This window comes from Phyllostomus hastatus, unplaced genomic scaffold (genome assembly GCF_019186645.2).
Source record: "Phyllostomus hastatus isolate PE091 unplaced genomic scaffold, TTU_PhHast_1.1 phas_scaffold_255, whole genome shotgun sequence".
Classification (NCBI taxonomy): Eukaryota; Metazoa; Chordata; class Mammalia; order Chiroptera; family Phyllostomidae; genus Phyllostomus; species Phyllostomus hastatus.
This window is the reverse complement of record NW_025334019.1, coordinates 354,203-379,756: the sequence shown is the minus strand read 5'-3', so window position 1 is coordinate 379,756 and position 25,554 is coordinate 354,203. Positions and strand designations below refer to the sequence as shown.

The 25,554-nt window shown below is 38.5% G+C and overlaps 1 long non-coding RNA gene across 1 annotated transcript; it reads right to left on the bottom strand.

The window, feature by feature from the left end:
* Nucleotides 1–1,337: 1,337 nt before the first annotated feature.
* LOC123804950 lies at nucleotides 1,338–25,014 on the bottom strand. The gene is made up of 3 exons (XR_006783257.1): nucleotides 24,881–25,014; nucleotides 5,054–5,247; nucleotides 1,338–2,103 (listed from the first exon to the last, which is right to left on the bottom strand). It is a non-coding gene; the product is annotated as an uncharacterized LOC123804950 (long non-coding RNA).
* Nucleotides 25,015–25,554: the final 540 nt, after the last annotated feature.

The window sequence follows — 25,554 nt, the reverse complement described above, 5'->3', positions numbered from 1 at the left end:
CACTTCCTAGATAGAGTCCTTTGATGCACCAAAGTGCTTAATTGGGATGGCATACAATTTCTCTTTTTTTTTGCTCTGTCTTTTGTGGCCATGCTTTTGCTCTCATGTTTTGTAACTGTTGCCCACTGCAAGGTCATGGGGACTTGCATCTATGTTTTATTCCAAGAGTTTTATAGTTTCTGTCTTTACCTTTTGGTCTGTGATCCATCCGAGTTCATATCTGTACATGGTGTGAGATTGGGGTCCATACTCATCCTTATGTGTGTGGATATCCAGTCATCCTAACAGTTTTTGTGGAAGAGATTTTTCATTCAGCCACTGAACGGTGTTGGCAACCATATTGCAAATCAACTATTTATTGATATATGGGCTTATTTCTGACTCCAAATTCTAAAACATTGGCCTATACTCATTATTCCAGTGCCACACTTTTTAGGATAGCTTTGCAGTAAGCATTGAAATTGGGAAGTGAGAATCCTCCAACTTTGTTCTTCATTTTTGAGATTGTTTTGGCTGTCTGCATCCCTTGCATTTCCATGTGAATTTCAGGTTTTTACAAAGACGCCAGGTTAGATTGTAACAGGCATGGCACTGAATCTGTATGTTGCCTTGGGGACTATGGTCATCTTAGCCATATTAAATGTTCAATCTACTAACATGGGATGACTTCCCATTTATCTCAGTCCTTTTTAATTTCCCTCTGCAATGTTTTGCAGCTTTCAGGGTACACGTCTTACATGTCTTTTGTTAAATTTATTCCTCAGTATTTTATTCTTTTGGATGATACTGTAAAAGCAATTATTTTCTTAACCTCATTTTTTGGATTGTTCCATGCTAGTGTATACAAATACAACCGATGGTTGCACATTGATCTGGGATCCTGCAACTCTGCTGAATGCTTACTGCATACTTGAATAGGTTGCTGTGTTTCTGGTGTGTTCTTTAGTGTTGTATATGTGTATACACACACCCATTTATATACACAAATATGTCATCTACAAACAGGGATAGTTTTACTTGTTCCTTTCCAATTGGGATGCCTTTTATTTATTTGCCCTGCCTCTTTGGCCTGACTGGAATGTCGATTACAATGTTGCATAGGGTGTCAAGAACAACACTCTTTTTCAAAAAAATAATTTTATTTTAATTATTGTTCAAGTACAATTTTCTTTTACTCCCATCCCAGCCCACCCCCCAGCCCTCCCCATCTCCCTCCCATTTCCACCCGCCCCTAGTTTTTGTCCATGCATCCTTTATACTTGTTCCTGTAAAACCTTCCCCTTTCCCCCTGAAATTCCCCTGAAATTCCCTCCCCTCTCCCCCTCTGAACACTGTCAGCCTGTTCTCTATTTCAGTGTCTTTGGTTATATTTTGCTTGTTTCTTTGTTTTGTTGATTAGGGTCCTGTTAAAGGTGAGATCATAAAGAACAACATTCTTGTCTTCTTCTTGATGCTAGGGGTAAAGCACCCAGTCTTTCACTGTTATGAATGGTATTATCTGTGGGTTTTTCATAGATGCCCTTTATCAGGTTGAAGAAGTTCCCTTCTATTCCTATTTTGTTGAGTTTGTTTTCATGAAATGGTGTTGGATTTTCTCAGAAGCTTCCCTTTCCCCTACATCTATGAGTTGATCATGAGGTCCCCCATCTCCCTGCACTCTATTAATATAGTGTATTACATTATTTGATTTAAATATGTTACACTCATGGTCACAGTGTACAGTGAGTGGTCCATAAATTTTTTGTTGAAAGCATAGGTTGGGTCAGGGAAGCTGCTTGAGGGTAAGTGTGTGAGTGTGTGTGTGAGAGTGTGTGTGTGTGTGTGTGTGTGTGTGTGTGTGTGTGTAGGGATCTGTAGTCTGATGAAAGGCTAAGGCGTTGGGGGGAACGTGCAATTATTTTACTGAGGCTGGAGAGCAGGGTGCCGATGGGGGACTGGTGGTTGACGTGGCTGGAGGAGGGGCTGGCAGGATCCAAGACTTTGAGGTTTTTGGAAGCTATGCTCAGGTTTTGGAATACCTTGTAGGCTATTGTGAGCCCACTAAGGTCATTAAGCTCTGGAGTGGGATGGCCTGATTTGTTTCCATTGAGATTGTTCTGGCAGCTGTGTGGAGATAGAATAAGGAGGATTGAGACTGAAGTTAGAAATATGCTGCAGTAAAACAAATTATAGATATTTTCACTAATATAATGGCATTGGTAAATAATACCAGGGGACAAATTGAAAAGCAATTGCAGTCGTAATATGGCACACAATAGTTGTGTGGTACATATTTCTGATGCTGGTGACCCTTGCTCGAGATTTGGTGATTCAGTTATTCATTTCGTCAACAAATTATTTTTTAAGTTTATTTATTTTTAATTGTTGTTCTAGTACAGTTGTCTCCATTTTCATTCCATCACACCCCCCCCCCCCCCCCCTCGAACCCACCCCCTTTGGCTTTATCCATGTGTCCTTTATACATGTTCCTTGATGGCCTGTCCCCTATTATCCTTCTCCTCCCTCCTCTCTGGTTACTGTGTGTTTGTTCTCTATTTCAATGTCTCTGGTTGTATTTTGCTTGCTTGTTTGTTTTTTTCTTCAAGAAATTTTTATTGAGTGCCAAGTATATGTCTCAGACTGTGGTACACATTGATGAAATACCAATGAGCAATATAGATGAGGCTCCTATATGTGGTCTGATGGAAGATATAGGCAATGAACCTGAGAATGATTTCACTCATATTTGGAATCTAATGAACAAACTGAATTAATAAGCAAAATAGAGACAGACTCATAGAGAGCAGCCTGACAACTCTGCAGGGTGGGTCTGGGGGTGGTGAAGGGATTGATTAAAAAAAAGAAAAAAAAACAAGGAATCATGGACACGGACAACAGTGTGGTAATTGTGGGGTGGGGTTGGAGGTGGAAGCAGGTATGGGGGAATAAATGGTGATGGAAGAAAAATAAACTATTAAAAAACCACTATACTATGATAATTTCTATTAGAAGGAATGTTGAAGTTGCTATAGGAACATGTAGGAGTAACTTACACAAAGTTTTGTGTTTAGGACATATTCTTGGAGAAATTGGTATCCAAGTTGAAACCTGAAGAACAAATATAAGTTAGCCATCTGAAAAATTAGGGCATTAGTAGGGAAGGGTGAGGAAAGCTCTGGATCACTCCTTGAGTGCAGGGTGAGACAACTACTGAAGATATAGGCTGAAGGGGAAGGTTTAGGTACTGGTAGGGACATGAGTTCAGTTTGGAGTATGTGAGATTTGAGATGCCTGCAGGATATCCAGATGGAAATGAAGGACAAATGGTGTGGGAGTTCAAGAGTGAGGTCAGGGCTGGAGATAGAGATTTGGCAGTCATCAGGATAATTCTTGAGTACATGGATGTAGTGAGATCATCCAGGGAGAGTGTATAGAGAGAACAATGGAGACCAAGGACAACTTCTTTTAAGGGGCAGGCAAAAGAAGAAAATTCTTGGAAGAAAACTAGAGAAGTGTCTACAGTTCTAGTGCAGAGCATTGCAAGAGAATCATAGAGGGCATTGCAGAGAGAAAGTAAGAGAGCATTGCAAGATAATCAAACCAGAAAGAGAAAAGAGTGACGGGTGAGAAAAAGACAGATTTCCCTTTGATTCTTTCTTATATTTTCCATCTGGTTTTTCATTTTGTATAATCATAGTTAAGTTTTCTGACTGATAATTTTAACACCTGTGTCATATGTGAGTTCTGACGGTGCTTTGTCTGTTCAAGTTGTGTTATTTCTTGCCTTTTAGCATGTTTTTAAATTTTGCTGTTGTTGAAGGCCAGACATGTACAGAACTTTAAGGTGAATATTTGTATCAGTCTGGATAAGAGATGGGCTGTGTCTCATGTTTGTCTGTCTGTATGTGTCCTAGAGGCAGGGATTTTCTCTAGTGATCTTATTTTTGTCTGTCCTCTTGGTCTTGGACCTTCCCTTTGTGCTGCACCTCAGAGACAGTCTGCTTCTTGCAGCTCTCCCAGGTGTAATCGACTTTTATTTTAACTGAAGGCTTATTAGGTAGTTGTAATGTGGGGGGGAGGAGGGCATTCTCTAATTTTGGATTAAGTTTCAGTCTTTGGACTATACAGTGGGTCTATGCCTTGGGATGTGGCCTTCACAATTGTTTTTGTCCTTTTTTAGGGTGTTGTGGTTTGAACTATTTGTCCCAAAAAAGATATATTAAAATCCTAGCTCCTAGTACCTGTGAATAAGACCTTATTTTGAAATAGGGTTTTTGAAGGTAACCAAGATGAGATCATAATGAATTAGGGTAGCCCTAAATCCAATAATTGACATCCTTATAAGGAAAGAGAGATTTGGAGACACAGGGAAGAAGGCCATGTGATGATGGAGACAGAGTGGAGTGATGTTGCCATAGGCCAAGAAACACAAAGGATTGTCGGCAACCACCAGAATCTGGAAGAAGCAAGGAAGAGTTCTCTCCTAGAGCCTTTGGAGGGACCATGGCCCTGCCAATGCATTTATTTCAGACTTATTGCCTCCATAACTGTGAAATAAAAAATTTATGTATTTTTAAGCCAACTAGTTTGTGACAATTTTTATGGCAGCATTATAAAACTAATACACAGGTATAAAGCTTTTTTCTGCTCTGCCACCTAATACCTTTCCTGGCTGAAGTATTTTCAGTCTATGCCTTTGAAACCTTCTCCCTTGTACAATGAAGCTTTCTTTTCTTTTCTTTTCTTTTTTTTTTTTTTACATGAGGCATGGAGAGAGAGAGTGGGGCTGTAGCAGAGCAGTGTTCCTTTCCCTAGCTGGGATGACATTTTACTGTTGCCCTAATTATTTTCATCTTTCTTGCAACTTATAGGATAACCTTGGAAATAAATGACTAGAGGTCCTCACAACTCCATAGAAAGTATTTTTAGTCCACATAAATGTATTTGTTATTGCAAAACAATATGAATATATTTAATACTACTGAATTGTACATTTAAAATGGTTAAGATGTTAAATTTTATGTTGTTTGTTTATATCAATTAAAAATCAAGTATTTGTCTCCACACATCTTACCAAAATGATCTTCATGTTGTTGCCAAGCACAATTCAGAGAGTTTAACATTGTATGGTGTCAATGGATGGTTAATGGAAATAAACTTTTGAAGTTGGGCTGTTGAAGGGCCTCATGTATGACTCTTCCCCTCAGCAGACCCTGGATCTTGGTTTGTAGGTAGGACAATCTGTGGTGCATCCTAAGAAATTCAATACTAAGAAGAGACAGTTAGTAACAATATAAAACAACCTTTATAAGGCAAATGGAATAACACTACATAAAAATCTGTGTAAAAGAATATATTTAATTAACTGCATATGATTAAATAAAGAAGAAATTCTGGACAGCAAAGCACAAGTAGTCTATAACCATTGCTTCTTTTTTTTTATTGTTGGTGAGTTACAGTTGTTCTGCCTTTTCCCCCATTGCTCTCCCTTACCCTAGGCTCTCCCACTTCTACAGTCAATCCTCCCCATTGTCAGTGCTCATGAGCCCTCTATTCATGTTCCTTTGCTTGCCCCTTCCCCTTCTTTGCCCAGTTATCCCTCCCCCCGCTTTGGTCACTGTCAGTTTGTTCTTTATTTCCAAGTCTCTGGTTCTATTTTGCTCATTTTTTTGTTTTGTTGATTAGGTTCCTTATAGGTGCAATCATATGGTATTTGTCTGCCATGGTCTGGCTTATTTCATGTAGCATAATGCTCTCCAGATCCATCCATGATGTTATGAAGAGTAGTTCCTTATTTCTTTCAGCAGCATAGTATTCCATTGTGTAAATGTACTACCGTTTTTTGATCCACTCACTTACTGATGTACACTTAGGCTATTACAGCACTTGGCTATTGTAAATAATTCCGCTATGAGCATTGGGGTGCATAGGTAGGTCCCTTTGAATTGGTGAATCAGGATTTTTAAGGTGGACTCCCAGCAGTGAGATTGCTAGATAGAAAGACAGTTCCATCTTTAGTGTTTTGAGGAAATTCCAGTTTTCCACAATGGCTGCACCAGTCTGCATTCTTACCAACAGTGTGCTAGGGTTCCCTTTTCTCCACAACCTTGCAAGTACTTGTTGTTTGTTGATTTGTTTATGATGACCATTCTGACTGGTGTGAAGTGGTATCTCATTGTGGTTTTAATTTGCATTTCTCTGATAGCTAGTGATGCTGAACATCCTTTCATATGTCTCTGGGCCCTCTGTATGTCCTCGTTGGAGAAGTATCTATTCAGGTCCTTTGCCCATTTTTTTTGCTTATTTTTCAATTTTTAGTTGATTTTTTTATTGTTGTTCAAGTACAGTTGTCTCCATTTCCCCCACCCCCAACCATCCTTACCTCCCACCCTCAATCCTACCCTCCTTTGGCTTCGTCTATGTATCCTTTATACATGTTCCTAGATGACCTTTCCTTCCTTTCTCCCATTATACCCTCCTCCCTCCCTTCTGGTTACTGTCAGTTTGTTCTTAATTTCAATGTCTCTGGTTATATTTTGCTTGCTTGTTTGTTTTGTTGATTAGGTTCCACTTTTAGGTGACATCATATGGTAATTGTCTTTTACCTCTTGGCTTATTTCACTTAGCATAATGTTCTTTAGATCCATCCATTCTGTTGCAAAGGGTAGGAGCTCCTTTTTTGAAATGTGTAGTATTCCATTGTGTAAATGTATCATAGTTTTTTTATCCATGCATTTACTGGTGGGCACTTAGGTTGCTTCCAACACCTGGCTATGGTAATTGTGCTGCTATGAACATAGGGGCACATAGGCTCTTTTGGATTGGTGTTTCAGGGTTCTTAGGGTATAATCCCAGCAGTGGAATGGCCAGATCAAAAGGCAGTTCCAATTTTAGTTTTCTTTTTTTTTTTAAGATTTTATTTATTTATTTTTAGAGAGGGAAGGGAGGGAGTAAGAGAGAGAGAAACATCAATGTGCGGTTGCTGGGGGTCATGGCCTGCAACCCAGGTATGTACCCTGACTGGGAATCGAACCTGCGACACTTTGGTTCGCAGCCCGCGCTCAAACCACTGAGCTACGCCAGCCAGCAATTTTAGTTTTCTGAGGAAATTCCATACTGTTTTCCACAGTGGCTGCTCCAGTCTACATTCCCACCAACAGTGTACTAGGGTTCCCTTTTCTCTACAATCCCTCTAGCACTTGTTTGTTGATTTGTTTATGATGGCCATTCTGACTGGTGTGAAGTGGTATCCCATAGTGGTTTTTATTTGCATCTCTCTAATGGCTAGTGATTCTGAACATCTTTTCATACATCTCTAGGCTCTGTGTATGTCCTTTTTGGAGAAGTGTCTCATCTGGTCCTTTGCCCATTTTTTCATTGGGTTGTTTGTCTTCCTGGAGTGGAGTCATGTGAGTTCTTATATATTTTGAAGATCAAACCCTTGTCCAAAGTATCAGTGGCAAATATGTTTTCTCATACTATTGGTTCCCTTTTCATTTTGTTGATGTTTTCTTTAGCCATGCTGAAGCTTTTTAGTTTGGTATAGTCCCACTTGTTTATTCTTTCCTTTATATCCCTTGCCCTAGAGGATGAATCAGTGAAAATATTGCTCCATGGGATATCTGAAATTTTCCTTCCTATATTTTCCTCTAGGACTTCAATAGTGTCATGACTTATATTTAAGTCTTTTATCTATCTTGAGTTTATTTTTGTGTATGGTGTAAGTTTATAATCATTAATTCTATTATATTTAGAAGCCATTCTTATTTTATGCCTTACAATATTGCTTCTACCCCACTAACTGAAATGATTCTTTTAACTAATTAAATTTTAAATTTTTATTGAATTTATAAATATTTGGGTGAAATTTGTCAATAAAATTATATAGGTTTCAGGTGTACGATTGTAACACATCATCTGTATATTGTATTGTATGTTCACTACCCAATGTCAAGTCTTCTCCCATCAGCATATATATCCCCTTTACCTTCTTCTACCTGGCCCCATTCCCCTTTCCCTCTGATAATTACCATACTGTTGTCTGTGCCTATGAAGTAAACAAAGTAAATAAACAAACAAAGAAAACTGAAGTAGTTCTTTTAAAATTTACTAATTTTAACCTTTCTGCCAAATACAAGCATTGGTTTTCAGGTTTCATCCTTCAGTGACTCTTCACTTGGAACAATATCGATTGCCCTCACCCTGATTCCTTGGAACTTTCTTTTCCACTGATTATGTGTAATTGTGGGCAAAATATTTAAACTTCTAGTGACTCCATTTCCTGTTTTGTAAAATGAGGATAATAGTAATACTTATCTCATGGGTTTAATTCTAAAGTTCTTAGAAGTGTTTCTATCCCTTAGTCTTATATATGTCAGCTGCTATATTATCATTATCATAATTATCTGTTGGTAAAAGCATCTTGATAAACCTGCTTGGAGTTGGCAACTCTCTGAGAGTCATGGTTTCAGAAAAATTAATAAAACAATTTCATTCCTATAAAGCCTTAAAAGGAATTAATTTGTCCTGTGGGAAAAGAGATGAAAAGACATGCAATTGCAGAGAACCTGAATGGTGCTTGATGTGAACCTTCTCAATAAACCCTCAAGGTCACTAAACCCACAAAATGCTTCCTTTGAGCAGATGTGTGCATGTGTGTATGGTATAAACTAATGTGGGATGAAACCAATCACATACCAAAGGCCATAACTGCAGACAACAACATTTGCTGATGGGTAAAGGAAGGTTCTAAAATAACAGGGCAAATCAAGAGGTAAAGTCAAATTTAATGAGATTTTATGGGTAGTGGCAAGGAACATAGAGAGGCCTCTGCTGATATCTGGATTACAATTATTTTCTCCATAGACTCTTGTTTTCCAAACTTCTATCTGTAGGTATTATCTAAGACAGAAGCTATCAAACTATGGTCCATGCCTATTTTTATATGGTCCACAAGCTAACAGTGGATTTTTCTTTTTAAAGGGTTGGAAACAAAATAAAGAAAAATTTGAGACCAAGACCATATATAGCCTCCAAAGTCTACAATATTTGTTATCTGGCCATTTGAAGAAAAAAAATCCACCCTTGGTCTAATACTCAATTATTAATCAAATACTCTTCTCCCTTTATGTGAGATTACTCCCTCCACCCTGAAACCACTCTTAAGCAAGTATATTAATTTCTTCATTATTTCACTGAACAAATACTATGTGAGCATGTGTATAATAAGTACTTTCTTAAATACTGGGAATAGAGACACAAATAAGTCAGCAGTCCCAGCCACCATTCAAAGAGCTCACAATTTAATAGGGAAAAGAAAATATAGGGTGATAACCAATACTATCTATGATAGTTATAAGCACAGAGTGCAATGAAAAAGTGCAAGGGAAAAAGCAGTTTATTATGCCTGGGAAAACAGTGGACTCCATGCTGTTTTGGTGATGATGAACTCCTTTAGCTTTTTTTTTTTTTTGTCTAGGAAGCTCTTTATTTGCCCTTAAATTCTAAATGATAGCTTTGCTAGGTAATCTTGGTTATAGGTACTTGCTTTTCATCATTTGGAATATTTCTTGCCAATCCCTTCTGGCCTGCAACATTTCTGTTGAGAAATAAGCTGACAGTCTTATAGGAGCTCTCCTGTAGATAACTAACTGTCTTTCTCTTGCTGCTTTTAAGATCCCCACTCTGTCTTTAACCCTTTGCATTTTAATTATTTTGTGTCTTGGTGTGGCACTCTTTGGGTTGATGTTGTTTGTAACTCTTTGTGCTTCCTGGACTTGTATGTGTATTTCCTTCACCAGGTTAGGGAAGTTTTCCATCATTATTTTTTAAATTATTTTAAAAATATTTTATTTATTTATTTTTAGACAGAGGGGAAGGGAGGAAAAGATGGAGAGAAACATGAATTTGTGGTTGCCTCTAGCACACCCCTGACCAAAGACTTGGCCTGCAACTCAGGCATGTGCCCTGACTGGGAACTGAACCGGCAACCCTAAGGTTCTTCTCTTTTTTTTTTTTTTGTTTGAATTTTTATTTCTTCATTCTGTTCTGGTTAGATGTTTATTTCTTCCTTTGTTCCAAATCATTGATTTGATTCCTGGGTTACCTCCCTTCACTGTTGGTTCCCTGTATATTTTCCTTTATTTCAATTTGTATAGCCTTCATTTCGACTTTCATTTTGCAACTGAGCTCAATCAATTCTGTGAGCATCCTGATTACCAGTGTTTTGTACTCTGTATCAGATAGGTTGTCTATCTCCTTGTTGCTTAGGTCCTTTTCTGTAGTTTTAATCTGTTTTTTTCTTTTCATTTGTGCCATATTTCTGTCTCAGTACACCTGTTATGTTGTAAGGGGGCAGAGCCTTATGTATTCACCAGGGTGAGGCAACCCTCTTTGCTGCATTGTGGTACTGTCTGTGCGGGAGGGGTCAGAGGGAACAATGACACTTGATGGCTCTACTCTAGCTCCACTTTCAGACAAACTCTCCTGTGGGACTGGGAGTTTCTCCTACCTTCTCAACCCCTACAGTAGTTTACAGCTAGAGATTTTGAGTTTTTAGTTTCCCAGTCAGCCAGGCCTGCCTTGCCCACCCAGTTCAAAGCCTTGCTGTGGGTCCTCTCCACCTCACTGTCCATCTCTGCCCCTCCTACTGGTCTGGATGAATGTTTTTTTTTTTAAGTCCTTGGTCATTGGAGTTCCATGCAGTTTGATTTTCTGGCTGTTCTGGCTGATTATTGCTTTTAAATTGGTTGTTATCTTTCTTTTGGTTGTGCAAAGAAGCAAAATGTTTCTACCTACGCCTCCATGTTGGCCCGAACCTTCATAGCCTCTTTAAATCTGGTAAGATGTTTCTTCTGAATTTTTACTTCAGTAATAAAAATATTGACTAAGTCAAACTAAAGGTAAGGTTTGAAACAGCCATCAAAAATGTTCCCTTTGCCTGTGGTCTGTTAATCATCACTCTTTGAGTATGACAACTTAATTAATATATGCTTATATTATATAACCCATCAATATATGTTCATAATTCTTGTTCATAAGTGCGTCATATAAGACTTGTCAAATCTTGATGAAATTTCAGTCATTCATTCATTCCACATATATCTTATGTCTCCCATATTTCCATAAACTACCTCTAATGATCTTGTCAAAAATAAAAATTAGATTTGTGTGGAATGTCTTTGTTGATAGCTTTGTAAATTTTTAAGTACTCATTCAGAAACTCTTCATTCTTTTTCATTGTTATATGTAGTAATGTATTTACATGAATCCAGTCCTTTTTTTAGCTTTAAAACTTCTGTACCTTAGTTGTAATCATGCCAAACTATCAATCAAAGTAAGGATAAACTAAAGACATTTCTTTTTTATTATTGAGGTGACCTTGGTTTATAACATTAATGTTTCAAATGTACAATGTTATGATTTGATATGTGTATACCCTATAGTGTGCTCACTACCAGAAATATAGTTTCCGTCTATCATCATATATTTGACTCCCTTTACCCATTTTCCTTATTTACCCCTCTCCCCTTTGGTAACCACCAATCTGTTGTCCATATCTATGAGTTTGTTTATATTTTGTTTCAATTGTTTATTTTGTTGTTGTATATGCTGCATATCAGTGGAAACATCTGATTTTTGTCCTTTTCTGTCTGATTTATTTCACTTAGCACAATACCCTCAAGGTCCACCCTTGTTGTCCCAAATGACAATATTTCATCTTGTTAATTCCTTTGATCATTGAAATTAGTTTAACAATATCATGAGTTATAACTTATCCATGCCAGGACACATGTACTTTTTTCTTTCTGAGAAGAGAGTTAAAATATTGTTCTTAAAGATTTTATTTTTCTTTTATTTTTAGAGAGGGAGAAAGAGAGGGAGAGACACATCAGTGTGTGGATACTCCTGATGAACCCCCTACTGGGGACCTGGTCCACAACCCAGACATGTGCTCCCACTGGGAATTGAACCAGCAACCCTTTGGTTTGCAGGCTGGCACTGAATCCACTGAGCCATACCAGCCAGGGCCAAAATATTGTTCTTGTTGGCCTTGTATGTAAGTATCTATTTGAGGCAGAGGTAATTTGGGGCCTTACTTTTCCAAATACTAATCCTTTATGGACATGCCACCTGTTATAGCCATCCTCTTCCACATTTTATGTTATCCTTTTAAAGGGGGGAACTCTGAGCTCACTGTAAAACTTCCTATGTGGCTTCATGGTGTCCCTCATTTCTCCTTTAACAAAATAATTTGTTGGTTCATCGTCAAAATTATGTTTTTGAGAGCTTCCCAAACATGAGTCTAAAGCCCTCTTAATGCAAATTGAGGTCCAAACAAGTATCAATCACAATAACAAACTTTTGGAGGCCAGCCATAGCTAGAAATTCTAGTCAGTGTAGCCCATTACATAATAGGTCTATCTGAATCTTTTCATGGTTATTACCAAGGAAGAAGCATTACCTCTTGAAAGGCTTAAAGCCAAGAGTCCATTTAGCTCCTGTCATTTTTTCCTTCCAAATGTCTCTCAGATTTGTCCTTCTCTTTCCATTTCTATAGATGCCTTCATCACTTCACACCTGGACTACTGCCATAGACTAGATGGTTTCTTTGCCTCCAGCCCATCCATATTCTTATCCACTTTCCATACTATTGCCAGATTAATCTTCTTAAAACACTTTCATCATGTCACTCTCCTACCTGAGACCTAGCTCTAATGTCACCTTCTTTGTAAAATGCTTGTAACTCCCCTAAGAAGAGTTCATAGCTGCCTACTCAGTGTTTTCACAGCTCTGTGCATACTCTTATTAGTGGACTTACAACACATATAATAATTAGCAGTTCATTTTTCTCTCCCCACTTCATGAGTGTTTCTTGAGGGCAGGCAAAAGAATTAAGTCATTTCTTTACAATGGCACTCAAAGCTTTGCATAATTGAGCCTGATTGATCTTGCCCCACTGCATCAAGGCCTTCATATATGTGGTTTCCTCTGCCTACCATGTTATCCTTCTCATTCTTCCTATTCAGTTTTCAGGGCTCAGATTAAATATAAATTCATTGAAGAAACTTTCTTTGATAACCTTATTAACTACTTAGCTAGTTAATTGATTCACTTAAGAAATATTAATTAGGTGCCAACTTTCTGCCAGAGCAGTAATTTAGGCCTTTGGGATATATCAGTGAACAAAACAGACAATAATTCCTGTTTTCATGTTTATCTTCTAGTGGAAAAGAAGTAGGTAATTAAATATAAATGTAATAAAAATAAAATTATGTAGTATATTAGAAGGCAATAAGAGCTGTGAAAAATAAAAACAGCAAAATAAAGGGGTATGTTGTAAGTAGCAGGACTTTTAAACATGGTGGTCAGGGTAGACTTCATTGAGAAATATAACATTTGAATAAAGAGGTACTTAGTCATGAAGATATCTGGTGTAAAGTAAGCCAGTATAAAGGTGCTAGGCTGAGCTTGTATCTGTTGTGGAAAAGAATAGCATAAAAAGCAATGTGGCTGGAGCTGAGTAATCAAGGGGTAAACTAATAGGATATGATGTCAGAAGGGTGGGGGTAGGTAGAACAGATCACATGGGGTCTTCTATGCTAAAACAAACAAACAAAAAAAAACCTTAGGTTTTTACTCTACTAAAAATGACAAGCTGAGATCCAAGATGGCAATGGAGTGGGTGGAAGTTACTCTCACTACCTCTGAGGACCAAATTGAAATTAAAACTAATATCTCTAAGCCCTGGCTGGTGTAACTCAGTGGATTGAGCATGGGCTAGGAACCAATGTGTCCCAGGTTCGATTCCCAGTCAGGGTACATTCCTGGGTTGCAGGCCATAACCCCCAGCAACCGCACATTGATGTTTCTCTCTCTCTCTCTCTCTCTCTCTCTCTCTCTCTCTCTCTCTCTCTCTCTCTCTCCCCCTCCCTCCCTTCCCTCTCTAAAAATAAATAAATAAAATCTTAAAAAAAAAGAAATTAAAACTAATATATAGAACAATGAACCTGAAACTAAAATATAGAACAATCAAGCTGTATAACTGAAGACTAGCTGAACAGAAGTCTTATAACCAATAATTTAAAGAAGAAGCCACATTGAGACTGGCAGGAAGATGGAGATGTAAAAGGGGCTGGTCCTGTACCCACATGCAGTAGCTGAGAATCTGTAGGGATTTTCAGCTGCAAAGGTCCCTTTTGAGGAGCAGTGGGTCTCAACCCCACACTGGATTCCCCAGCCCAGAGTACCAGAACTGAGAAATGGAGTCTATGTAACATCTGGCTGTGAAAACCAGTGGGGAGTCTGTCCCCCAGGGAGAGATAGGAGTCTTCTGGAAGCCCAGGTGCCCTCTTAAAGGGCCAGCATACAAAATCTCATTCACAGCCACTCACCCTAGGCTTCAGCAGAGGGAAAGGGGCTCAGAGTGGAGGGGAGTTATGTGAGAAGAGGCTGCTTATGTGGCTTTGCGGGGAGCTGAAGGGCTAGCCACCAGGGTCACTTGGCTGAGTCCCTCACCCACACCAAAGATACCATCTTTCTTGGTCTAGCACTTCCCTGCAAATGGCATCAACATGAGGGAACATGACCCCACCTTTCTGACTCACTGTGGATCCACTCTGCGGAGCACACCGTGGAAAGGAGTTAGCTACCTGGGCCCAGGGTGTGGAGGTCTGGATTGACTCAGGGAGTGTCAGACACTGAGTTATGTGGCTATGGGAAGGGAACCATGCCCCCAACCTTCCACAAGCCTAACCAGCACTACTCTTTTATAGGACATCTACTATCCCTACCCTACCAACTTCTGGTAGCCCTGTCCTTCCAAGCTCCAACTCTCCAGGAGTTCTGGGCAGAATCTTAGAAAAACTGACTTGTGTGGTTCCAGGACAGGGGCCATTTTTCCTTTGCATCCTCGACCAAATCTTGGTCTATTTGGGCCTGATAAATGCTACTGGCCCCATCCTGATAACTCCCTGAAACCCCACCCCATCACAAACAACTATGTTCACCAGTGGGTAGCAGCTAGCATTTGTGTACCTGGGGACTTTTCCTGACTGGCCTCAGACCCAGCACTGGCACCAAGTTTGAATGTGTATCAGTCTGGTGAACACCACTTGCTCCTACCTGGTGACTAACTGAGAACATACCTTACACAACTCGAGTACCCAGAGAGGCTCTTTCAGTGAATGAGCCTAACAGGCAGCTGGCAGGTAGAAGCAAGTAAAGGAAGATCTTGGGGTGCCTTAGGCCTTTTTCTGACCTGCCCCGGGGCTCTGGGCTGGTGCAAACTGGACTTGGTATGGCACAGGCCCTTCCTATGTACATCAAGGACCATCAGAGGCAGCCAGAAACTGTTGATCACTTTGTAGCTCCAAATCGGTTGCCCAGGGCCAGTCACAAACAGTACATGGCTTGCACTGTAGTACCTCCCAAGAGGCCCCAGAACCAACACACACAGTGGTGAACTTCAGATATCAGAGCAGGATCCAATTAGCTCCAAAAGCACCAAATCCAAAATGAGATCTTGGTAGGCACCAGACCCTGCTGAGGTGAATTCTTCTTCATGTGGTCAGCACCTGCCAGCAGATTGTACACTGCAGTTGAATTCAGTTTTCAGTCAGCCAGCCTGAACGTTGACTCAATACATAAATGGGTCAATAGCAATCAAGATTCAACTACAACAGAAGAGCTCACATAACCAAATACAAGGGACATTCCTGGAGTACCCAGCTCACCTTTCAAGGAGACTATGCCCCTTAGTCTCACAGGACACCTACTACATAAGGCCACCCTACCAAGACTGGGAGACATAGAAGATCTACCTAATACACAGAAACAAATGCAGAGAGGCCACCAAAATAGGGAGGCAAAGAAACATGCCCTAAATGAAAGAACAAGAGAAATCTTTAAAAACAAACAAACAAACAAACAAACAAACAAAAAACAAACCCTAAATAAAATGGAGGCAAGCAAACTACTAGATACAGGGTTCAAAACAATGATAATAAGGATGCTCAAGAAACTTCATGAGAAATTTTACAGCATAAAAAGGACATATAAACCATAAAAAGAAACATTCAGAAATGAAGAATATCCAAAATGAAAAATATACCAGAAGGAATAAACACTAGGTTAGATGAAACTGAGGACTGAATCAGTGATTCGAAGATAAGATACCAGAAAATACACAATAAGAGCAGGAAAAAGAAAAAACAAAAAATGGGGGTAGTTTAAGGTATCTTTGGGACAATATGAAACATAACAACATCTGCATCACATGGGTACCAGAAAGAAAAGAGTAAGATAAAGGGATTTAGAACCTATTTGAAGAAATAATGACCAAAAAACTTCTCTAACCTGGTGAAGGAAAAAGACACACAAGTCCAAGAAGTGCAAAATCCCACACAGGATGAACCAAAAGAGGCCCACACCAAGATACATTATAACTAAAATGGCAAAGTTTAAAGCCAAAGAGATAATACTAAAAGAAGCAAGAGAAAGAGAGTCAGTTACCTACTAGGGAGCTCCCATAAGACTGTCAACTGATTTCTCTATGTTGGAAGTGATTGGCACACAATATTCAAAGTAATGAAAACAAGGACATACATTCAAGAGTACTTTACCCAGCATGGCTATCTTTTAAAACTGAAGGACAAATAAAGAGCTTCCCAGACAAGACAAAGATAAAGGAATACATTACCACAAAGCCAGTATTTCAAGAAATGTTAAAGGGTCTTCTTTAAGAAGAAGAAAGAAAGAGGAACATAGTTATAAAGAATAAAATTACAATAAATATATACTCATCAAAAATCATTTTAGGCCCTGGCTGGCGTAGCTCAGTGGATTGAGTGCAGGCTGCGAACCAAAGTGTTGCAGGTTCGATTCCCAGCCAGGGTACATGCCTGGGTTGCAGGCCATAACCCCCAGCAACCGCACATTGATGTTTCTCTCTCGCTCTATCTCCCTCCCTTCCCTCTCTAAAAATAAATAAATAAAATCTTTTAAAAAATCATTTTAAATATAAATGGCCTAAATGCTGTAATCAAAAGACATAAGGTAGCCGAATGGATAAGAAAACAAGACCCATATATATTCTGTCTACAAGAGATCCAATTCAGAAAGAAAGACACACAGAAACTAAAAGTGAAAGGGATAGAAAAATATTTCATGTAAATGGAAAAGAAAAAAAAGCTGGGGTAGCAATACTTACACAAAATAGACTTTAAAACAAAGGCTACAATAATAGAAAAAGGACACTACCTAATGATAAAGGGATCAATCCAACAAGTGGATACAACTCTTGTAAACATTTATGCACCCAACATAGAAGCACCATAAAAGCACCATAGAAGCATCATAGATGAACATAAATGGAGAGATTGAGAGTAATACAGTCATAGTAGGGAATTTTAACACCCCATTGACATCAATGGGCAGATCTTACAGACCGAAAATCAACAAGGAAACAGCAGCCTTATATTACACACTATATCAGATGTATTTAATTGATATCTTCAGAGCATTTCACCCCAAAGTAGCAGAATGCACATTCTTTTCAAGTGCACATGGAACATTTTCTAGGATAGACTACATGTTAGAACACTAAACAAGTCTCAATATGTTTAGATTAAAATTATATCAAGCATCTTTGACCACAATGGTATGAAACTAGAAGGCAGTTATAAAAAAGTGAAAATTATGCAAACACATGAAGGGTATTAATATACTCCTAAACAATAAATGGATTATGCCAAAAAATTGGACAATCTGGAAAAAATGGATACATTCCTAGAAGCACACAATCTCCCAAAACTGAATTAAGAAGAAACAGAAAATCTTAAAGATTGATTACAACAGGTGATTTTTATGATATGTTCAAAGGAGAACTAACACCTATTTCTCAAACTATTCAAAAAATTCAAGAGGAGAGATGACTCCCAAGCTCATTTTATGAGGTCAGCATTATCTTAATTGAAATACTAAATAAAGATACATTAAATTGATTATACACTATGATCAAGTGGGATTAATTCCTGGGATGCAAGGTTAATACAATATTCACAAATCAATTAATGTGATACATCACATAAACAAAATGAAGGATAAAAATCACATGATCATATCAATAGGTGCAGAAATAGCAGTTGACAAATTCCATCATCCGTTATGATAATAACCATCAGCAAAGTGGGAATAGAGATAAGATATCTCAACATAATAAAGGCCATAGGACAGACCCAACGCTAACCTCATACTTGATGGGGAAAAACTAAAAGCATTTCCCTTAAGATCAGGAACAAGACAGGGATGCCCAATTTCAGATCTCTTATTCCACATAGTACTGGAAGTCCTAGCACAGCAATTAGACAAGGAGAAGAAATAAAAGGCATCCAAATTGGGAAGGAAGAAGTAAAACTGTCATTACTTGTAGATGATATGATACTGCATATAGAGAACCCTAAAGATTCTACCATAAAACTACTAGAACTGATAAATGAATTAAGAACAGCATCAGAATACAAAATAAATATTCAGAAATTGGTTGCATCTTATACACCAATAATGAACTATCAGAAAGAGAAACTAAGAAAACAATCCGATTTACAATTTCATAAAAAAAAATATCTAGGACTACATTTAACCAAGGAGGTAAAAGACCTGTACTCATAAAATTATAAGACACTGAAGAAAGAAACTGAAGAAGATACAAATAAATGGAAGCATATACCATGCTTATGGATAGGAAGAATTAACATGGTTAAAATGTCCATACTACCCAAAGCAATGTATAGTTTGAAGGCAATTACTATCAAAATACCAATGGCATATTTCACAGAGCTAGAACAAATAATCCAAAAATTTATATAGAACCACACAATACCCTGAATAACCACAGCATTCTTAAACTAGAAGAACAAAGTTGCAGGAGTCATGCCACCTGATGTCAAACTATACCAGAAGACCATAATAGCCAAAACAGCATGGTACTGGTATAAAAACAGACACAGAGAACAATGGAGCAGAAGAGAGAGCCCAGAATGAATCCATTGCTTTATACACAATTCATATTTGACAGAGAAAACAAGAACATACAATGGGATAAAGGCAGTCTATTTAATAAATGATGTTGGGGAAATTGGACAAACATATGCAAAAAACGAAACTAGACCACCTTACACCTTTACAATATAAACTCAAAATGGATTAAAGACTTAAATGTAAGAGTCAAAAGCATAAAACTCCTAGAAAAAAACATAGCCAGTAAGAAAACATAGGCAGAAATTTCTCCTAATAATATTTTTTTTCTGATATATCTCCTTGGGAAAGAGAGACAAAAGAAAAAATAAAGAAGTGGGACTACATCAAACTAAAATGTTTTTGCACAGTAAAGGAAATTATCAACAAAATGAAAAGACAGCCAACTAAATGGGAGAACATTTTTGCCACTTATATGTTTGATAAGGGATTAATATCAAAAATTTATAAAGAACTCATACAACTCGACACCAACCCACCCAAACAATACAAATAAAAAACAGGCAAAGGGTCTCAATGCATACCTCTAAAGAGGACATAAAGCCCTGGCTGGTATGGCTCAGGGGACTGAGCGCTGGCCTGCGAACCAAAGGGTCACTGGTTCAATTCCCACACCCATGCCTGGGTTGCAGGCCAAGTCCCCAATAGAGGGTGCACAAGAGGCAACCACACATTGATGTTTCTCTCCCTCTTTCCCTCCCTTCCCCTCTCTAACAAGTAAATGAATAAAATCTTAAAAAAAAAAGAAGTTCAAATTCGTAGTTACAAAATTTTCATGGTGAGGTAAAGTACAGCATAAGAAATATAGTTAATAATATTGTAATAACTATGTATGGTGCCAGGTGGGTACTGGAAATATTGGGACATACTTTATAAAGTATATGATTATCTAATCACCATGCTGTCCACCTGAAACTGATACAAAATACTGAATGTAAACAATAATTTAAAAAATAAAATAAAAGCAGAAGTAAAAATTGTTGGTTATAAAAACAGTCATGGGTATGGGAATTATAGTCAATGACATTGTAAAACTATGTATGATGTTAGATAGGTGCTTGTCTTATTGGGATTACCTTGTACATTATATGTGCCTAACCACTATGCTGTACATGTGAACTAATATAATCTTGCATCTCAATTGTAATTTTAAAATTAAAAAATAAAAATGTGTCATTAGGAAATTTCATTGTTGTGTGATCATCTTAGAATGTATTTATAAAAATCTAGATGTATAGCTTACTATACACCTAAGTTAAATGTTATAGTCGATTGCTCCTAAGCTACAACCCTGTACAGTATATTATTGTACAAAATAAGACAAGATTAAATCAAGCACAAAACAAAATGATGCAATCCAGAGGTGCAGTAAACACAAGATATATGAGGCTGCTGCCAGATTAACATGGTATACCAACTTACAGCAAACTTTCTTTATAAGTAGAAAAAGTATATTCTAAAATAATGATAAAAGGTATAATACTGTAAATACATAAACCAGTTACACAGTTTTTTATTATCAATATTATGTCCTATACATAATTCCAGATGCTATAATTTTATATGACTAGCAGTATAGTAGGTTTCTTCACACCAGCATCACCATAAACATGTGAGTAATGCATTGCATTACAACATTACAATGGCTACAATATCACTAGGAATTTTCAGCTCAATTATAAAATCATGGGACCACCTTTGAATATGCAGTAGTTCATTGTTGACCAAAATGTTGTTGCGTAGTACATGACTGGAATTGGAAAATATATATTCACCCCTATGTTCACTGCAGCATTATTTACAATAGCCAAGATATGGAAACAACTTATGTGTCCATTTACTGATGAATGGATAATGAATACGTGGTATATATTTATACAATAGAATACTACTCAGCCATAAAAGACGAAATATTGCCATTTGCAACAACATGAATGGACCCTGATGGTATTATGCTAAGTGAAATAAGTCAGACAGAAATAGAGAAAAATCATATAATTTCATTCACATGTGGACTATTAAAGAGAAAGAAACAAACAAAACAAAATCATAGTTACAGACAACAGATTGGTAGTCGCTAGTGGGAAAGAGACATGGGGGCAGAGTGAAATGGGTAAAAGGGTTCAAATGTATGGTGATGGATGGAAACTAGACTTTGGTGTTGACCGTGCAATAGTGCATACAGATATCAAATCACAATGTTGTACATCTGAAACTTAGATAATATTATTATTTTTAAAGATTTTATTCATTTATTAACAGAGGGAAAGGGAGGGAGAGAGATAGGGAGAGAAACATTAATGTGGTTGCCTCTTGTGTAACCCTTACTGGGGACCTGGCCTGCAACCCAGGCATGTGCCCTGACTGGGAATTGAACCAGTGACCCTTTGATTTGTAAGCTGGCATCAGCCAGGGTAAAACTTAGATAGTATTATAAATCAATGTTACTTAAATAAAAACCTCACAAATTAAAAGACAAGCCGCAGGCTGGGAGAAATATTTTTAAATCATATACCTGATAAAGAACTGTATCCAAAGTATATTAAAGAACTCTTACATTTCAATAAAAAAGGGTAACAACCTAATTGAAAATGTATAAAATATTTGTCATTTCTTCAAAAAAACATAAAAATGACCAAAAAGCAGATGAGATGTTCAATATCATTAATGATTAGAGAAATCAAATCTAAAGCACAATGAGATATTACTTTACACCTACATGGGTAGTTATAATTTTTTTTAAAAAAGAAAATTATTGGTGAGGATGTGGAGAGATGAGCACTTTCATATATTGCTGGTGGCTCATGTAAATATATAAATGTTAAATGGTGCAGGCCTTTTGGAAAACAATTTGGGAAAAGATTAAACATATAGTTACAATATGACCCAGCAATTCAACTCCTGGCTATATATTCAGAAGAACTGAAAATGGGTGTTAAAAAAGAAGTACTTCAACACAAATGCTCATAACAGCACTTATTCACAGTAACCAAAAGACTGGAAAAAAAAACCCCAATAGCCATCAACTGATGAATGGAAAAACAAAATGTGATATGTACATATAGTGGAACATTATTCAGTCATTGAAATAATTAGGTGCTGATACATACTGCAGTATGAACCTTGAAAACCTCATGAGTAAAAGAAGAAAGTCACAGAAGACCACATACTGTATGATTCAATTTATATGAAATGTCCAGGCTAGGCAAATCAATAGGAACAGAAAGCAGATTATTGGTTGCCAAGGGCTGGGGTTGGTAATGGGGATTAACTGCACATGGTTAAGAGAGAGATGTTAATTGAGGTGACAGAAATATCTAAAATTGTGGTGATTAGGTTGCACGACTCAACAGATTTACTAAAAGCCCTTGATGTGTACACTTAAAATAAGTCAGTTTTATGGTATGTAAATTATGTCTCAAAATAAAATTGTTAAAGCAACTTGGAAAGCAGAGAAGAAAAGCTCATCTCTTAGACAGCATATTAGGGATCATGCAAAGCTCATTAGGCTGTTGTATGTTGCTGCTGCTGCTGCTGCTGCTGCTGCTGTGGTGTGGTAGGAGTGGTGGTTTTCCCATGAGGGCTGAGGGTCAAGCAATGTTTTGGGTCTTTTAAAATGAAAATTTAAAAATTACTAAAGAAGAATGGTTTTGTCTTGAAATTTGGAATAGCAGGGGAGGACAAACAGAAGTTGATGAGTTTTAAAAATATGCAGGATGCATGGGGAGGGCTGGGGGGATGGGTTGGGATAGAAGTAAAAGACAGAAAACTGTACTTGAACAACAATTAAAATTAAAAAATATGCAAGATGCAGACGTGACAACATTTTGTACTGATTAGATACAGGGAATGGGCAAGAGTGAGGATGCCTCAGACTTAGCATGCTTCAAGTGGAATTCCTGTTGTCCTCCCAAAGGTACTGTCCCCTGTGCTGCCAATCTCAGTGAGTGGATCAGCATCCTGGCATGGAGTAAGCGTTCATTGGTTGTCTTTGGAGTAAAAGAGTGAATGAACAGAGTAAAATATGACCAAAGCGCTCCCCAGGTCCTGCCAAACAGCCAGTCCTAAACTCACCTTCAAGACTAGCCCAGCAGACATCTATCACAATTTCCCTCTCATTTATCAGCCATTTGGGAAATCGTCAGATCCTATGTCCTGAAGGACACCCACTTTTATGTCAGCCATTCCTTGTCTAGAACCTGCAGGTGTGGCACAGATGAGGTTTTGCCAGAAGCCTCTTAGTCTGTAAATTCTTTACATGAAGTCAATGGCAGGTGCATGTACAATCTGTACAAGCATGGGGGATGTTTGGTGTTGCAGAAAGAGGGTCACAAAAGTTCCCAACTGGTGGATCATTTTGGCTCCAACCAGAGAGACTCTTCCTACCAAAGAAGTTTATTAAATCAGTCCCCCCACCCTGCCCCTTCCTGGAAGTGAGAAAACACAACTTCCATAAAGACTGAAGTCACCAAGTGAAGTTTGGATATTTTACTGCTGTTCTTAGGTTTGACAAACAGAGATAGACAAATGCTTGTGATTCCTAACACAGATGCCAAAAAAATGATATGATCCATCCCAGTCCACACTTCCCAGAAATAAAGAATGAGGTAGGGCACCCAAAAGATGCCCCCAGGCTCAACCAACCCAGCAAACATTCTCTTCATCACACTGGTTATGAAATAAATGATAAACTGTTCATGTATGGTGATAAATAAAACACATTCACCTCTCATTTTGAAGATTACAGTGTTTTGCATAATATAGGTTACTATTATCATTATCACCAGTTCCTTAATACAGAGGAATCAAAATGGCAGCACAATGTTGGGTCATGGTGTTAATACTTTTTCTTTGCCATTATAGTTAAGTTCATGTAAAATAAGTTGTATGACTTTTACTACAGTGTTTCCTGAAAGGGCAATAGCCATTAAGAAGTAAGTCTAAAAACTGCTGCATGGGAATGAATTATGGACGTATTCCTACCTGTGAGAGCTGAAGTATTTCTTTCAACATTTGGGTGTACACACTTAAGTCACCCATCTTTTATGATGAGACCTGCTAAGCAGTGTTATTATGTTCATTTGACATAGAACATCTTGGTCAAACAATCATCTGGTTAAAATCTTTAATAGGAAAGCATTCACAAAGAGCATTCTTCAGAGTTGACACTCAACTAAGCATTGAATGGATGTTGTTTCCAGTTTTCAGGGCAGTCAGTAATATGAAAAAGGCTTTTCAGATTTGTTTTAGACAGAAAACTTTCTTGCTTAGCTTCTGCAATGCCCTGTTCTGCCACTCCTGACTCTTGCCAGGCATCCTTGCCCAGGAGGGGCAGACAAAGGGTAAAATCTGGGCAGAGAACATTAGTGGATATTAGAACAAAAGAAAAATCAGTGCTGCAAGGTCTTGAGGCAGCCGAGTTCCACCTTCCACTCCAATGCCAAGCAAAATGAAGCAAGGAGAAGGTAGGGACTGGCTGAAAGCTAGACACCAAGTCAGTGACAGATCTAGGACTGGGAAGTCCAATCGGGTTTGAAACAATGTATAGTGGGCGAAAGTCCCAAGGAGAGCTTGCTCCAGATCTTCCAGCTTTTTTCCAGCGGTAGGCCATTCTGGCCCACGCTGATTTCAGGGCGGACTCTTTGTCGCGCAACTGGCACAAACCATGACGACAGCCCTGCATCAAGGCACGAGTGGCCTTTTCCTCTGCCAGGGTTAAGGTGAGTACCACCGCTGAAGGCCCAAGCACCCAGGGTAGGAGCCGCTGCCCCACCCTGCGCCGGGCCTTCCTGCAAGCGCCTGGGCAAACTCCACCCATCACACCCACCCAGGACTCCCCTTCCCTGATCCACGGAGCAGGACCCACCTGTGCTGGAGGAGGTCGAGACTCCCAATTCAGTAAAACGGAAGGAATTGCAAGTAAGGAGAGCCTCAGGAGGCAGCCTTGCACCCGCCCTTTGCTTTGGCCTAGAAACTGTCGGCCCCACGATCACTTCCCCCAGTCTGTTCAGGCCTTGCAGCAAGCCTGGAGGCCCCGCCCCGCTCCTTCCGGCCCTGCTGGGTGGGCTCCTCACGTGTCTGGGACCTCGCCCCTGTGGAGGCGTGCCTCTGATCCAGAAGGATGGGAATGGGGCACACTATTCTATTTAAAAGATTTTGGAGCCACAGGCGCAGAGAGCATAGGCAGACCTGTAAAACTACACTGCATGGAAAACAGTGGTCTCCTTGCTTGCCTTTTCAATGCTCCTCCTGAGTCTCCCCACTACGCTCCTATTTATGGTGTCTTAAGTTTTGCTGGAATTAAAAATCACTATCCTTCCACCACTTTCTTGAATTTAACATACCACTCAGTACGGGACTCCCACTGCTGAATTCAGGGTACAGGTACAGTGTTAAATACAGTGAGCACTAGAAGGGAAGTAACTACTAAGAATGCACATCTTATGCTTGTAAAAATTAACGAACAATCCAAAGAAGAACCAAAAAGTGCACTGAATTAGCTTGTGCAATGAAAATCCAGGGTAGAGGAAAAAATTCAGA